Source organism: Paramormyrops kingsleyae, chromosome 19 (assembly GCF_048594095.1).
Source record: "Paramormyrops kingsleyae isolate MSU_618 chromosome 19, PKINGS_0.4, whole genome shotgun sequence".
Taxonomy (NCBI): Eukaryota; Metazoa; Chordata; class Actinopteri; order Osteoglossiformes; family Mormyridae; genus Paramormyrops; species Paramormyrops kingsleyae.
This window is the reverse complement of record NC_132815.1, coordinates 16,780,504-16,796,939: the sequence shown is the minus strand read 5'-3', so window position 1 is coordinate 16,796,939 and position 16,436 is coordinate 16,780,504. Positions and strand designations below refer to the sequence as shown.

General features: G+C 40.3%; 1 protein-coding gene and 1 long non-coding RNA gene across 4 annotated transcripts in view; one reads left to right on the top strand and one right to left on the bottom strand.

Annotated features, from left to right (window-relative positions):
* The window catches only part of LOC111837707 (kelch-like protein 29), a 158,027-nt gene extending 147,109 nt beyond the window's left edge, over nt 1-10,918 (bottom strand). For both annotated transcript variants that reach the window (XM_072702864.1, XM_072702866.1), the window contains exon 1: nt 10,554-10,918. The gene's annotated coding sequence lies outside the window, so the exon portion shown is untranslated. The remainder of the gene's footprint in view (nt 1-10,553) is intronic.
* Nucleotides 10,919-13,300: 2,382 nt separating this feature from the next.
* LOC111838047 (uncharacterized) lies at nt 13,301-15,246 on the top strand. Of its 2 annotated transcripts, none has more exons than XR_002836796.2 (3): nt 13,301-13,431; nt 13,834-13,954; nt 14,187-15,246. It is a non-coding gene; the product is annotated as an uncharacterized lncRNA (long non-coding RNA). The 2 variants fall into 2 exon arrangements; XR_011984185.1 differs by lacking the exon at nt 13,301-13,431 and adding an exon at nt 13,438-13,681.
* The last annotated feature ends 1,190 nt before the right edge of the window (nt 15,247-16,436 follow it).

Here is a 16,436-nt window from a genome sequence, read left to right as displayed (position 1 = left end):
GTGGGCTCACGATCCTGCCAGCTAGCCGCAGTCGCCCTCCTCCAGCCGCCTGACCAGCTCTGCGTCCACCTCCCCTCTCAATCTCCGCAGTCCTTTCAGCTCAAGCACCGGTATCAAGCACGGCCGGACTTTCCAGCTCCATGCCCCGGCTCTCCTCATCCTGCCCGTCCCCGTCAGGCCCCCTCATGGCCTGCTGCTCTCAGACCTCCATGCAAGATACAGATTCAAGATCCTTTATTTACCTTTTGCACATCAGCACATAGGAATTCTTACATGCATGTAACACAATCAGGCACTCAGAAAACATCAAAGCAGACTTATAACTAGCTACTATAAAAGCACAGGTATCCCCCACTCTATGAACGCTCCCTTTATGGGTTATGTATTTACTATACTGTACTTTTTATCGTTATTTAGGTTAAACCGTATAGCCTAGCTGTATAGTAGACAAAACCATCTCGGTTTGTCTACATGACAACATGTACATGATGTTCTCACAATGGCGAAATCGCCTTATGATACAATGTATCCCAGTTGTCAAGTGACGGCGTCGTCAAGAGCTGTGCTTAACATTCATTTTCTGAACTGGATTTTAATTTTTGCGTCCATTTTTGGGTCCACTGTGCTGACACTGTAGTTAATTCTTAATCATATCATATTGGTTATGTTGTGCTGAAAAAAATGTTATGAGACACGTGTGGTAAATATTTTAAAAAGTTTTGTATGAAGCCAAAATTAGACATGCAAAATATGACCAACAAAGGCTCTGATTCTTAATGATAACATGTTACCATTTATCTTTATGAAATATCCTTAAGGTATACAATCTTTGTGAAATATCCTTAAGGTATACATTACAAATGTTTGTAGCCTTGTCATAAAAAAAGAAAAATTAAAAGTTGCATACTTTGAGCAAGACTGATCTGCAAGCCAGATAAAGGGCATATATATCATTTGGTTACCGTTCATAATGCAGTGTAACATGCTTCAAACTAATTGATCAATAGCCACCGGAACCTGCACTGAGAAGGGGCCATCAACCCTTCATGGGGGCCCTATTTCCATGCACCCCAGTGTGGCTGTATCAGCTGCACGGCCACTAATTCTGCCATGTGTTCTTTAGTACAGATTGGATTATGTGTTTTTGCTGTAAGGTGACTTGAAGGCTATGGAGAGGTGAATCTGACATATGAAATTTGACTTACGTAAGGGTTCGTAGAACGAATTACTTATGTAGCTCGAGATTATTACAGAATTCTCGTTAAAGGGAATTCCAGCTAAAAACATTAATAATGAAATTCATTTTGTCCATCACCTAGTGATTTCAAACATTTCCAGGAAAAATGAAAGAAAAACAGTATGCACCATAAACAGAGAATTTCTTTGTTTTACAAAGAATTGTGCCCTCTGAGATCAGAGATATTTTTGTTATGATCTGCATGCACGGAATTTGTGTTTTGCATATTATGATCATCTTTCGAATTGCTATATCAACCCGCCCTGCATGTCCAACATGACTCTTACCCCTATGGCATTTCTAATCTCCCTTTTCCCATTAATCCGTGATGCTATAAGAACCAGCAATATCTAGATAGGACTGACTGCTATCCAAGCTGCAGGACACACAGAAACACAATAACACTCATTTTTTAAAGCGATTTGGTGTAGATTCCAACCACAGCATACCTGACAATCTCAGATTCGGAAGGTCAGCTCCTCCATCAGAAATACAGTCACGTGGGCTTCCATCAATCTCCTTGGAGTTTCAGATCCCCAGACATAGCGACACTTTTGAAATCTCCTACCTGGTCCCCTAAAGCAGAGGACATCATACATGGCTATCTCTCTGTCAGCTCTCCATTCGTCCACGTCCCTCAAAGCCTGGATTGACCTCACACCACATGGGGACATCAGATGGTAATCTCCCCACCCTCGCCACATTTTCTGTGCCCCCGAAACCCGGCCTCGCCTCACTTAACTGATCTGGCAAGGCCGCTGCATTTTTACAGGGTCTGCTTTCCTTTCCCCTCTCCAGATAACCGACACATTCTCCCCTTCATCCCAGCTTCACTCGTTCCTCCACCACTGAGAACTGCTGTCTTCAACCATCCCTCAAAAGCAATTTTTACAAATCATTTCGGGTCAGATGTGATCTTGTTTCAAAACAAGTCAGGTCTTTCCGATAATACTTTTTCTCCAAGAACAGCAATATCATAGATCCAAACCAGAGCACGCTAATCGTTTATCATTTTAATCCTCCTGGATCTGGCTCCAGCCTCTGTTACCTTCAAAGCCACATTCCTGACATGTCAGGTGAAAGCTCTGGCTGTTATCCTTAAAAAAATGTGAGAAGACTGACAGCGCCACGAAAACGCAGGGAGCGGGGCTGGAATCTGGCGACATGAAATCCAACAAGTTTATCAATATGATTGTAATCTATTACCAGCTACAATGTAACTGGTTTTAATGGGTTAGCTATTTGTTTTCATCTTTGATTTATAAATACAATGCCATTTTTCCCTGAATGGTTAGCTTTGGTTTATGAATACTATCCTGTTTTCATTTATGTTTAGTGAATGGCTATTTTTGTTTAGAGAATACTGTGCTATTTTCATTGTTTTTTTGGTACTTGAATGGCGCCTTTGTTTGCAAACTCTGTTATTGCTGTATTTGAAGTACTACTGTACATCTTCACTATCTGTTCAACATAACGTAACTTGTACAGCCAAAAATTTTAAATAGATCAATGGATGCATTGCATGCTGTACATATTTCCAGAATTTTAAAACTAGTTATCCTTTGTTGTGTATATTCCCATATCAAAACTGATAATTACGGAGCCCCTGAAGGCACCTGTGCAAAAAATAAAATTATCTTAGTTTCGCGTGCGCATGCGAGACTGTCTCGTGCGCAAGCGAAAGTAACGTCATTTTAATTTTTTGCACAGGTGCCTTCGGGGGCTCCGTAGATAATGGCTTTAGAAATATTCTTTGGCCTATATTTTATTAAAACTTAAAAGAATTAAAATCTTTATTGAGCTTTTACATCTAATATATCATTGAAATATGACTTTGACAGTAAGTTAAGTTAGTTGTGCAATCATTCCACCAAAATGTCCGTGTTGTCAAAGAAATCATGTTTAGCAGACTGGAAGCAAACCCGGACAGAAAGACAGAAAAACCTGAAAATGGCAGCATTTTTATATTGACACAAATCACAAAAACAGCAGTGACCATTTCAAGCAAATGCACATAAAAGATAAAGATCCCTTCCAGAAGAAAGAACGAAATGCACATACGATCAATGCAATTATAGTCTATGGAACTATACTGACAGATTGGGTTTAACATTCAGCTCATCACAAAGAATCACATTTTTTAAAAAATATATATATATTCTTTACCGTCCCAAAAGGATGGCATTCAAAAGATTTTAATGACCCGGCTCACTACAAAGATGGAGAAGGTCTGTTCATCAGCTAGGAAAGTGTCAGGTTCCCAGAAACCCCTTCAAGATATCAGATTTAATGGACCTCCCCTTTAATGCATAATTTATTTTGCTACCTTTACAGTTGAATGCCTTCTACATCAGGGCTGGAGTTTGCTGATGTAAGAGTGTCCTATGAATGCCACGAGGACTTTAATATTGCAATAATGTAAATACCGTCTTCATAGTAGAATAGATACATGTTTTTAAGAATAGTAGGCCTATCCTCGTGTAGTTATTGTGCTATCCTGCTCTTCTGCGCTCTGAATAAAAGCTTTAAATTATCAAGACATATCACTGTTTAAAAAACCACAATCATTTTTTTTCTGTTGTGCATGCATGATTATACGTGTATTTTAGAGGTATGTGTATGTAGCCTACCTAATATGATAAGTTGGTACAGTTTCACGACCGAACTGCTTATTTTTTGGGATTTCAGTGCTCGTGATATTGGACAGTATCGTACAGGTAGACTGCTAAAGTTATGCTTAAAATGAGTAATGTTTCGAACGTCTATTTATTGCCGAGGGAGCATGGAAGGTATTTTCGCAGCGGGGATGCGCGCTGAATGTCCCCGGCTCCCCTGCACTCTGCTCCGCATTCTGCACCGGGATCCGTGCGGTGCTCGGGAAGCCCGCACTTTCGCAGCGGTGAATTATCCGGCCAGAAATCCTGCGTAATTGTCAGAACAGAATTTTTTCAGAAAAGCCAGTAACAACAATGTGATTCTTTCAAGATTGTAGGTGGACACAGAGTATCGTGTAACAGAGGATGAGCATCAAAGTAAGAAACCAAAACCCGCTTTAATTAGCTACATCCATCGTGACAGACCGAGCTTTATCTGTGGCTTTAATCGAGAAGAAATACGATCAATTTCCTATAAACTGTCACCGAAATTTCATTTCGTTAATTAATATCATATTTAATTTAATTATTCTGCCGAAGTTTATAAAACATAACTGGAATTACATATTAAAATAAATATCACTTTCTGTAATTCATTTTTATGAAACCCTTTTAATAAAACAGCAGCACTCCTTTAATTCCGTTACATTATTTAACGCTTTATTATTTTATTACCCATATTTGTGTTGATTTGCGTGGTGAGTTAGGTACATCTTTCACGCACTTGGTGGCCCTAGATTTTACATGTTAATTACCGGCAGCCAATTCAGAAACGTAAGTAAGGTACATTTTTGTGCATCATGACACTGCCAGCAAACCGGTAGCTGCATGCGGCCGACCGACCCCCTCACCCCCCTCCCCGCCCTGACCACAAGGGGCGCAACACCTCCAAATCACCACAGTGGTGCTTAATGCCCACCCTGGCTAAAAAACGGCAGCTTCCCAGATGACAACTACCTGGCAGGATGTAGGGGGGAAAAATCAGAAAATGATAAATGCCCTCTTCTAGACGGAGAGGTCGGCAGGGAGCCCAGCAGGGAGGAAGATACAAACACCTGATTCACGGCAGAACACAGGACAGGGCTGCAAAGAGGACCATTTATCCATGGGACTGAGTAATAATCACTGCGAGTTTGTTGCAGGCGCAGAAAATGATTACATTGCACCTAAATAATTCTCGAGTGTGCCTTGTAGTCCTCTAACCCACATTTTAACTTGATACAAAACAGACAGTAGCTTCAGAAATGATGGAGCGGTCATTTAAAATAGTAAACAAAACCAGCACATAATTACATGTTAAAAGAATAAGTGAAGGCCTTGAAAGTAATGAAAGAGAGGGGGGGGCATTAAGAACAACACCACCTCAGATTAAGGCTCTTCACAGCCACTGGCCTCCGGACAAACGCGGGCAGATCACCACCATAACATTAACCCCACCTCCCCACCACTGAGACCTGCCTACCAGCCACAACCAGCCCCCCCTATGCGTGACCTGAGGGTCGGGAATGTGTCACCATGAATGGCGACTTCTACTCCATAGACACACCCGGTGTTTGTCCCCTCAGTTGATTTTTCCGACACCCTGGTGAAGGATCACTGACTACATTACTTCTTCGAATGATACAGATTAGTTAAGGCACAGACTCAACCTGCCCTGTTCCTAGACCACAGGGAAGGCAGATAAAGGCAGGAGAAGATCTGAGCCTCATCTAATGCCTGTAAATGTGTTGTTGTGTTCAGGCTATTTCAAAGCAATAATTCATTTCCATTACAACCAATACAGATATCGATAAATAGCATTTCAGCCTGACCGTATGGCTTCCCGCCAACATCCTATAATTTGCTGTAGCCAATTAGCAGCCAATTTGGCAGCTGATTCATCCCAAAAACATCCCAGACAAAAGTTCATCCGAAAGCTCTGGACATGCAGCACAAACCAAGGGAGGAGAACTTGATTTCCACATCTGGGCCGAACACTCATCCCATACCTGGTCCTTCATATAAATATTAAACTGGCCAGAAGTAGCATCTCTCCCAATTGTTACACTGAATGTAGCAAAGCTTCGTCCCACCGCATAGGACCGCCTCTGAATCATGTGCTTGTGTGATGTATTGCACGCCAGTGGCAAACACATGTTTAACTGATAACGAGCCTTTAATTGATTTAATTTACAACAGAGCATTTAGTTGATAACAGTCCTTCTGAGATTGTGAAACCACAGAAAATCTTTTTTTCCCCTGTTCAGTGCCGGATCAGCATACGGCCATCCCTGGTCACAGAGCCGGTCTTCCTCATAGACGACACAGGCAGAACTCCCCCGTTATTAAACTGTATTTTAATAAACCATCACTGAGGGCCATCGGAGACAAAGTGCATAAGCAGAACGTTAAAGCAACCCTGCAAATTTCCAAACGATTCTTCCGAACGTTTCCTGTCTAGTTGGGACCTTTACATCTACTTAGAAAACAGCGATCTGTCATTCTTCCGAAATTCTTTCAGTCCAAATGTAATTAGAACAAACTCTTGGTTTTATCCATACATGGATGCATAATACAGACACCAATTGCTTCTGGACAATGATTCAGGCGGTTTATCACCGATACATTTGGTCTGAATGCATATTCTGGTAGCCCCAACATTCGAAAAGTCCCTAAATGTATTTAAGATACACATCATAAGGGGCAAAATATATTTCCATAATAAATTGAACCTCTGCCTATAGCACTTGAAACCTGTCCTGTGTGTTTGTTGCCTTTAGTGTAACAGTACAGGCACATGGAGCGAAACCTCACAGTTAGTTTGGAAATTAAATCTGATTTCATATTTAAGACCAATTAATAAGAGTACAAAATGTATCTCCAATTTGAAAAAAAAAACAGACTGGATTTAATAAGATCCTGCAGGCTTGCATACTGTCATTGTTACAATGTGTGATAATATATCTGTTATCCATCAATTGAAATTCAGGGCATTCTTCCGTTCTTTTGTAGGGATGTGCGTTTGGAGTGTTTGCATGTTACTATGATTCCAAACAATACAGACAGTATCTCAATAAATACCTGTAACAGCACAATCCATGACAATTCTAAGACTTTTGGATGGAGGATTTTTAAGAATGAATATGGCATCCCCCATTATTTATGGATATGATCTGCTGTTTGGGCACAGCTAGACATGTGTTTCCCATTATGGAATTCCAGAACAAGAATCCAGAGCAAAGCAGAAATGGTCCACCTGATTTCATAGACGATCTGAATGGAAAAGTATCAAACAAACCATCTGGCAAAGTCAGCAAAACACCCCAAATGACGGCATTTATCGCACATATTATTGGACGAATGCAAAATAGATTAAACTGCTGGACTATGCCTCAGAAACATCAATTAAGTAATTGTAGCAGGATATGGAGAATCTAGGGTCTATAAGTCAATCTTCCAGAAAAAAAAAGAATGACTTGATCATTACAAGGCACAAGAATAGACAGGTTTTAGTGTTAATTCTGTTTAACAAAGAAACGCAGTCCTAACGTCGGTAGCGTTATGATTTTCCGTTCCTATTGTATGCTATTACAGAAAAACGCGTATAACATGAGCATATCGCACATTTTACCCACGCGGCGTCCTGAACTTGACGCCTAAGACATATTCTTTCTCCCCCTGAATTACATATTTTACCTATTTAACCACTTTCTCTGGTAAACCACGTAAATACAGTCTGAATTAAAAATGTTCTAAGACGGGCTTATGGATAATTTTGTGTATTTTACGGAAATCGGTTGTAAAAAAGGAACACTTCTTACAGTACGTGAATTTAATTTTATACAGCCATAAAATATAAATGGAAAATTCCGTCCACTACCAAATTCATAAGAAAGGCGACAGGCGATAAGAAACGCCAGTTTATGATGTAAGGTAATGATGTTTTTGGGCTTTGGGATTTTTCCACAATTTTCTAAATAAATGTTATATATGTGTGTGTTTATATATATATAACTCCACTCATATTCAGTCAAGTGTTTTATTTTTTAAATAATACCCAGAAACCCTTTAAAACTCCATTATGGTAGTGTGTAGATGCGCAGGAAAATACGTGCATATAAAATAAGACTCAAATCGAAACAAATAAATATTTCATGACTTTCTTGAGAGATGGAGAACTTCGTTTGGCTTTGTTTATAGAAGGTGGGTGTTTATTTGTTTAGAAAGTGGTTGAGAGAAATTAGTCTTTGACCTTTGTAAACAATGAAATAAATTACAATTAAATGTTTTAATTGCATTTATTTAAAGCAAATTATTACCTTCGTAATAATGAATGGTGCAAACGAGCACCTTCACTGGTCATGCATATTATTACTGAGGATTGGCAAAATGATTAACACAGAGCAATGTGCAGCTGAAGTCGGCCATCTTTACTCACAGTATAGCTAATCTTATGAACATTATGTTGAAAATGCACTGTTGAAAGTGTCTTACTCTTGAATTTAGAAATATAATCACAACATCTGGAGAAGGTGTCTGTATGATTACATTTGAGTATATGCAAATTAATTTTAAAATATTAATATAATTTGTATTAATATAATTAATAGTAAAATGTAATTATTTATTACTACTATTTCAGTAGTAAGATCGTTTTACTATAACAGCTGAGTTTCAAAACAATGTATAATGTGAAAAACAAAAAGACACAAAGACATTGTGTTTGTGTTTATTATTTTTATTATTTTATTTTCCAAAGATATAGGCCTACTATATAATTGAAAACTGTAAATGGTTCACTGGAATAGCTGCCTTTAAAATAAGATACTCTATGCAATAACGCTAATCAGTTAATATAGTATAATATTGTATCATCTCGACTTTGAAGTTGTTATTTAGTTTGGAATCAATTTGCAATTTACAGTTCTAGGATCAGTATTGCTAAGAAAATGTGTGAATATGTGAACTATTACCCATTTATATCATTTCACCATTTAACATGCTGTCAAAAGCTAGCTTTTTCCAAGAGATCAAAGACGTAAAAAGATAGCTTTTACCTAAACCTTTAGACACACTGAGCCCCACATGCTCAACAACTATTACTAAGAGACACATTAAAATGCAAATCTCAGACTCATCTCCTAGCAGTCTCTGTTCTGCAAACAAAAGAAGACCCTGTAGTTTAAACTTAAACAAACGTCTTGGCCCTTTCTGTCCCGAATGGCCAGGTGTGTTTTCAGCACACTTTAGACACACTCGCACTTTACGGGAAGCTGTGACACTGTGCCATCACCCACAGAACCCAGAGCAGTTTGCATCCAGTGTCACGGGAGCGGCACGCCGGGCTTGGACTGGAACGCCAACATTCTAGCTGTATGAAACCCCCCTTAAAAACAGCTACCGAGAATTTCTGTTGGTACCACAACCGGCAACAGTTAACCTCCCTTTTCCGCGATCATCGTTCAGCTTTGGCGCTGCAGATTCGGCTTTCACGCATGTAAACATACCAGCTGCCAGAAAAGCAGTAACTTTAAGAAAAAAGAATGAACGAGAGCTTTGTCCCACCTTAAGTCTTTTTCATTGTTTGTCAGTCTCCTAGGGAGGGTGTTTCTTATTTGGTTCTTCATACTGACCATTTCACAAGCCCAGGACGTAAACGCAAGGCGAACACATGCTACTGTTCAACATCTTCAACGCTGCCTTCTCTGACCTTCTCAACATGCATTTTATTCCAGTTTATAAGGTACAGTGTCCTTCCTGGGAGATGTAAAAGCAGCTGGGGTTTCATCATTCTCCCTGAGCATCCTTTCCACGTGCCGCTGGCTGAGAAGCGTTAAAATCATGTTCTTCTACTATTTGTGTCTGTGTTTTTCACCGATATCTGGACATTTGGACATTTGGAACACCCTGAGCAGTGACAGGTGCATTAAACCCCATCTTTAATCACAACCTATGAGTCCCCTTGGCCCCAGCATTTTGTTATAATAAGCAGGATTACACAAATGAACTGATTGGATAAAAAAGAAACAACACAAAACTGAAAAAAGACAGAAAAGAGAATGAAATCTGTGCAATTAAGCTTAAGATGCCTCCTTAGCAGATTCTTAAAACAAACAAAATTGTACAACTCCAGAAATGTTCACCGTGTTGGTTATATTACATAAATACCTTAGGTGTAGACAAGAGTGATTTATATTAGCGATTTTACAAAATGTTCATAAATAGATTTGCAACTGAAAGCTAAACATAAAGTAGCCAGTTCCTCTGGAGCTTTTCGTACTTTTTCACTAATTTATTATATGTCACGACCAAAACACAGTCCATTCCGCAAAACCCGACACTTCATGCCCTCCCAAGTCACATCCCAACGAGTATGAGAAGGCCAAGCCACCGCTTTTTTGGCGACGGTGATACCCGTTGGATGTGGCCACATCTCTATTCCCGTTATCTGGTGACAATGTCACTGTGACAGGCGGTGACAAGCAGGAAGTTTTTCTCCCACGTCGGGGCGCTTGCGCACAACGAGGGACTTGCACGCCCCGTAGAACAGTATTACGATGCTCTACAAGGGGGCGTAAAAACACGTACCTCATGGCACCTCGTTAATAGAGACAGCGCACCTCCTGTTCCGCCCGCTCCTGCATGCAAACGGCACTGCACATGTTGTAAGCATCGCCCCTTACCTCGCTGGTCGTGAGAGGGCTTGTTCGCCGTTGTTTTTTGCTGTGCAGCTCAGTCAGGAAGGGTCTCTTTAACCCAGCAAGCGGCGCTCGTTCATTCTACTGAAGGAAAATAAAAAGTAGCGTATGGTCTCTTCTCGTCCCTTTACCTATCATGCACCGTCGCCCATCTGCACTGTCTACTCCATTGCAGCGGCTGATCGTCCACCGAGTGTGCCGGAGTTGGAGACCCCACCGCGGCTGCTCCTTATCCCGTGGCCCGAACAGCCTCGATACTTAAATGCGGGCGACTGGCTCGCGAGGTACACCGCGCGGCTACTTTATTCGCCATCTGCTCCTCCCCTTTCACGGCCGGCTTTGTGCAGGGCCCTAGGGCTCCCCCCTTCGGCCTCACCGATGAACTGCATCTTGCATCCTTTCTTTAAAATTTATTTTACATGATTGTTTTTTTTTGGAGTGGGGGGTGGGGGTCGCCTCGCCTTGTACCTTTTAAACTACAGGGGACCGTAGCTTTGGAGGCTGTACTAAGTGAAATTGAGACATAAAGAAATGTTCCATGCTTCCTAATCTGAGCATCAGTGAATGCTCTCCAATTTTTTAATTTTAGTTTTTATTGGTATACTTCAGCTCGTACCATGCTTCTGCTTAAATAATTATTATCCGAACATCATAATCAACGGGAAAATCTTACCAGTGCTATTAAACGAAATAAATCTAACTATGCTGATATATCCCTGTAACATATATTTTACTTAACAGTTTTCAGAAATAATTTATTACATTAATTTTAATACTCAGAGATTTGTATGATCCACCCAGTACTCAGTTTCATGTCCCCCTTTTTAGCTTCACGTGATTCATACATGAATCGTGGATTTCACGTGACCTACACTGTAACCAGTGCAATATCACAATAATATAAAAATCAACCTCAATAACATGCATTAACACCAATCATTGCATTAAGTATATATTTATATTATATATAAACTAATTAGAAAGTTCTCACCTAGCATATTTTTTGAAAGCCTTAACTTCGGAATCGATGCTAAGATCTAGTTTTTTTGAGTTGGTCACCGAATCGACAACGACACTCAGTGAGATCCGATAGACAGGCAAGGCACTGATCCTGGGCCAGTTAAGAGCTTAACCCCCAGTGGATGAAATATCCTTATCTGCTCCCCCTGACCATCCCTGGCTTCAGCTGTGTTTCTGGGAGGGCGTAGGAACGGTGACGCTTGTTGAAAGATAAATTTATCACAAAATACATCACTATAGAAAAGCTGATACTTTGGAAGGACAATTTTCCAAAACCTCATCAGGTCTTTCATTATTATTACATTATTACACATTTATATTTTCATATATTCACCATACACGCATAACTATATTTTTGTGTATTTATCCACAAAAAAATCAAATATTGCATAGGCACCATTAAATATGCTTGTTTGTTGGTGTAATTTGAAGTATGCATATAACAGTTGCAGCGTATAATTGCCCCCAATCCACTTTAATGACACTCTTGCTTCGGGGCTGGAGGCCCTAAGACATACGTAAATATCACAGGGCAGAGTTTAATCAAAGCTCCGCACGCTACCTTCTACACCTGACCTCCACTCAGCAGGGATTTTGCTTGTAAGCTCCTGTTTTGTCTTTGTTTGAGACACCCAGCTATCCTGGAGACCATGTATACTGTGCCTACGAGAAGAGCTCGATAAAGATTGCATCTTTTCCTTAAACGGTTTCTGGAACATTCTTGTCGGGAGAAGCAGATCCAGCAAGTTTATGTAAGTATGCAGATAAGCATATGCTAATGAAGCAAATGACTGTTTTTCTTCTTTTTTTCCCCATTATAAAGCGCTCACAGATGATATAGAGGCGACACCCAGTTTTGCCACAGGGATCTTTGGCTTTGCACACAGACAGGAAAACACAGGTATCAGAGGGAAAAAATGGATGCATAAGTGAACAGACAAAGATAAATAACAATGAAAGATTTCCTGCTCTGCTGCTGTGGAAGGAAAAAAAAACACACACCCACTTCACGCCTGATGAGTGCGTTTAAAGAGAAAAGGGAAGCAAGTCCAAAAAAGGCATCCACTGTCACAATCACAGATGGCAGGAAAGAATCAGATGTGAGGCAGACAGCAGGCAGGAACAATGGAGAATGAGGGGAATCCAAACAGAACAGCCATGGGAGCGGATCCCAGGGCCGCAGGCGTCTCGGGCTCAACCTGACGGGGGCTTTTCCACAATTATTATACAGCACACACTCTTACAAATTCACTTTTTTACATTTTTATTTAACTTCAGCCCAGATCTAACATTTATAATCAGAGTCATTTGTGGATAAATTGTGATACAATAGCCAGGTTTAGTGTTAGTGACAGGAAACCACATCTCATAGCTTGTGGAGTCGCAGAGGTTAATTAGAGAACTGACTCAAAGATTCCCACAGCCGCTGAGCAACGTAAAACATTTTATTTAACGGCAACAGTTATCAGACATCTCTTTTGGTTCCTAAGGGTGTTTTCTATAAAATTTCAGTATTTTTTTTTCCATCTTACAGCCACATAGGCCTAAGAAAACTGTGTGCTGTACAATACTTTGTTTTATATAGTAAATATCTGCAGAATAAACTCTGACAAGTCAGTCACCTAAATGAATACAGATACAGTACAAATCAAGCTAGTAGTTTTTTTGTTTAATTGATTCATTTTACCTTTAGAAATGTCGGCAAACTGTCAGCTGCGTTTCACATTGAAGGTGCATAGGAGGGAGGCAGCAGCAGCCCGCCGGCGGCCTCAAGCAGCGGCGCTGTGCTCGCGATGCGGCCGCTGGTGAACAGATGGCGCTTGTTTTCGCAAACACGGCTCAGGTTAAATCCTCCTCCCCGCCGCAACGCGGCCATACGCTGCTGTTTAACTTTTCTGACATAAACATGAATTTAGGGATATGTGAAGAGGATGACAAACACGCCACTTGCGAGGCAATTACAAAGTGCAAAAAAAGGACAAATAGCAAAGCAGAAAAAACGTTATGTAGCCTACTCGCAGTTGCCTTAGAAATGCATTTTTGTGCATACATTGTACACACGTCTTTTAATGCAGTTCGGATTTCACTCAAAGGTCTGTGCCTGTATGTCCATTACAAGGATACAATAATTATTTTTACTATAGGCCTATGAAGTGCACACATAAAGAGCTGTAAAGTTAATATCGTGTGATATGCAAGACGCTGCCTTTGTTCCCCATCGCCTTATCTCCGCATGTTTTTAAAGGCTGACTGGCCTGGCTTTGCAGGCCAGATCCTACTCCTAGGCTGCTGGTGTCAGTTTGAGTCCCGCTCCAAAAAAACTGAAAGGTTCTGCAAGATTGACGTGTAAGCAGCAGCCATCACAGGTAATTAATTCAACATCGTCATCATTTCTTTGTTTGGCAGAAATAACTAAAAGATTAAATTAATGCATAAAAAAACAACAGACGATGTGATTTGTAAACAGCCTTTTCTATTTGGCAGGCCGCAGTTTATGTGTTTGTTTCCTTGAAGAATATTAACATTACACCCAGTTTACAGTAGGACGGTGGTTTGCAGTAGTTGGTCGGCCTATGTTAAGAAAGTCCCTTTTTCCAGGTTAAAAATGATACTGACCCATATCTTCCTGGGTCATTAGTCGCTAGTCAGCTGATGGTGAGCAAGAGCGCCGAGGACATCCTGTACCATCCCGCAGCTGGCAGACCCAGGCCGCGTGATTTACGACCGTCCGGTGCATCTGCGGCTTTTCCCAGCGCCGCTCCGACATCAACACGGCTATTAAGTTGTCAGCTTCCCCACTGCTCCTTATCCTAATCGGGAGGCAATCATTGCCTTAATACGCTGTGCTCGGCTAGATGAGTTAACTTAGACAGCGGTGACCATTTTTATTAAGCATCGGGATCTAGCTAGGGACCGTTCATTTTGCATTGCGAAAAATAACCATTCTGGGCTGAATATTTCAGCCACCCGAAATATCTGTGGCAAAGATACTCTGAAGCGGTTTCGAAGTCGGCAGAAAACAATGACACTTTCCCGTCGGTAGTCGTCACTAAAGCCGGGAAGGTATCTTAAGTGAAATCTAGTGGTTTAAAAGTGAATTAAATGCTCTTAAACGGCTTAAATCAACACCCATATGTAAATAAAGGTCCTCGGTGAATGACTGCGTATAAAATTATACAATATTTAACTAGAGATTTGTATACAAAGTTTATTATTCGTCATCATTTATATAGATTGCTTTTAATGTTCTACTAATATATACACTTCATCCTTTCATGCAACATCATCTGCAATTAGAAGACATTGTACTCTAAACTATGTTCGTTCTAGCAATCAGCCGGCAGGGCTAAACAAGGATAATTGGGCATTGACAAAAGTGAAGAAAATGAAAAGATGTTGTAACATCTTCCAACCAGTTTACTTTGGCAGCTTGAAGTCCTGATTACACTGTTTGCCGACTACGTAATTTCTGAATCCTTAACAAAACGGACATGCAGCGAGGCATATAATTAACAGACATCGTGAATCATTTTGGTGAGCGTCTCTGTGCCTGTGTACGCGCGTGGGCCTATCTGTATATAATTTTATTCTGAAATGTGATCATAATTTTATTTTTGTAATTTTTAACCATTGAAAAATGTGTTAGATCTACAATGATATTTGCAGATTTGTGTGTGTGTGTGTGTATATATATTTTGGCTTAATGTCGTATATATTAATTTCTGTTTTGTATTTTTTTCAAATGTATAATATTTAACTGAATTTACAAATAACGAAAACATAAAGCGTTGGGTATGTCAGAGTAGTTTCATAATGCATAACTTTGAATGAATGTATCTGTATATTTTTATGAAAATTCATATGGGGCAATTATTACAACAGAAAATGTACGCAGGAACACAGTATCCGTGTATATGTATGTATGCATATACGGTGCACTGTATAACACAAATACACATTTGTTGTTCTCTCACTTCCAGTAGGTGGCAGCATTATGTCGCAAACAGCATCGATTTTGCTTTTGTATATGGTTATGAAGCGTAGCGCAGTCTCCGTTTGCCGCACCAACAAGAGCTTTTGGTTCAACCGTTGTCTTGTATATAAAATTCGTACATGAAAGGAGGACAGGCTTCCAGTTAATTATGAATGACGAGTTAAAAAACTGGAATTTAACTTCTCTTAAAACATCTTCTACTAACGAGGAGTTGTGGTTAAACACATTTGAAACATTTCTAGCGGCACCTCAGCCACATGACAAATACAGCAAGCATTTCATGGCTTCGAGGTAATCAGATTCCCTCTCCACCTGCATGAAACGCCTCAAGACCCATCTGTAGCAGGAACATCCCCACTGGCCTTCACCCCATATTCCCTGAATACTCTTAGTGTTGCGGTTTCTGCTGATTTGAATAGCAGTATTATTAGGTTCTTCCTTTGTTTGGAAGATGTACTTTGATGTTGTCCCCCACAAACCGCTCTTGCTTAATCTCAAAGCTGCAGGGATTTTAGGAACTGTAGCAGCTTGGACCGAAAACTGGTTAACTGACAGGAAGCAGCGAGTAGTTATTAGAGGCACAATGTCGCAGTGGGCCTGCGTTCTTAGTGAGGTACCGCAGGGTTCAATTTTAGGACCATTATTGTTCCTAATTCACATTAATGATATTGACACCAATACATATAGTAAACTGGTTAAATTTGCAGACGACACCAAGGTGGGTGGTGTAGCAGATACTGAACTAGCAGCACAGAGGCTACAACGGGATCTTGATTTAATTAACAGCTGGGCTGATACCTGGCAGATGAAATTTAATGTAGATAAATGTAAGGTAATCCATGCAGGGAGCAGAA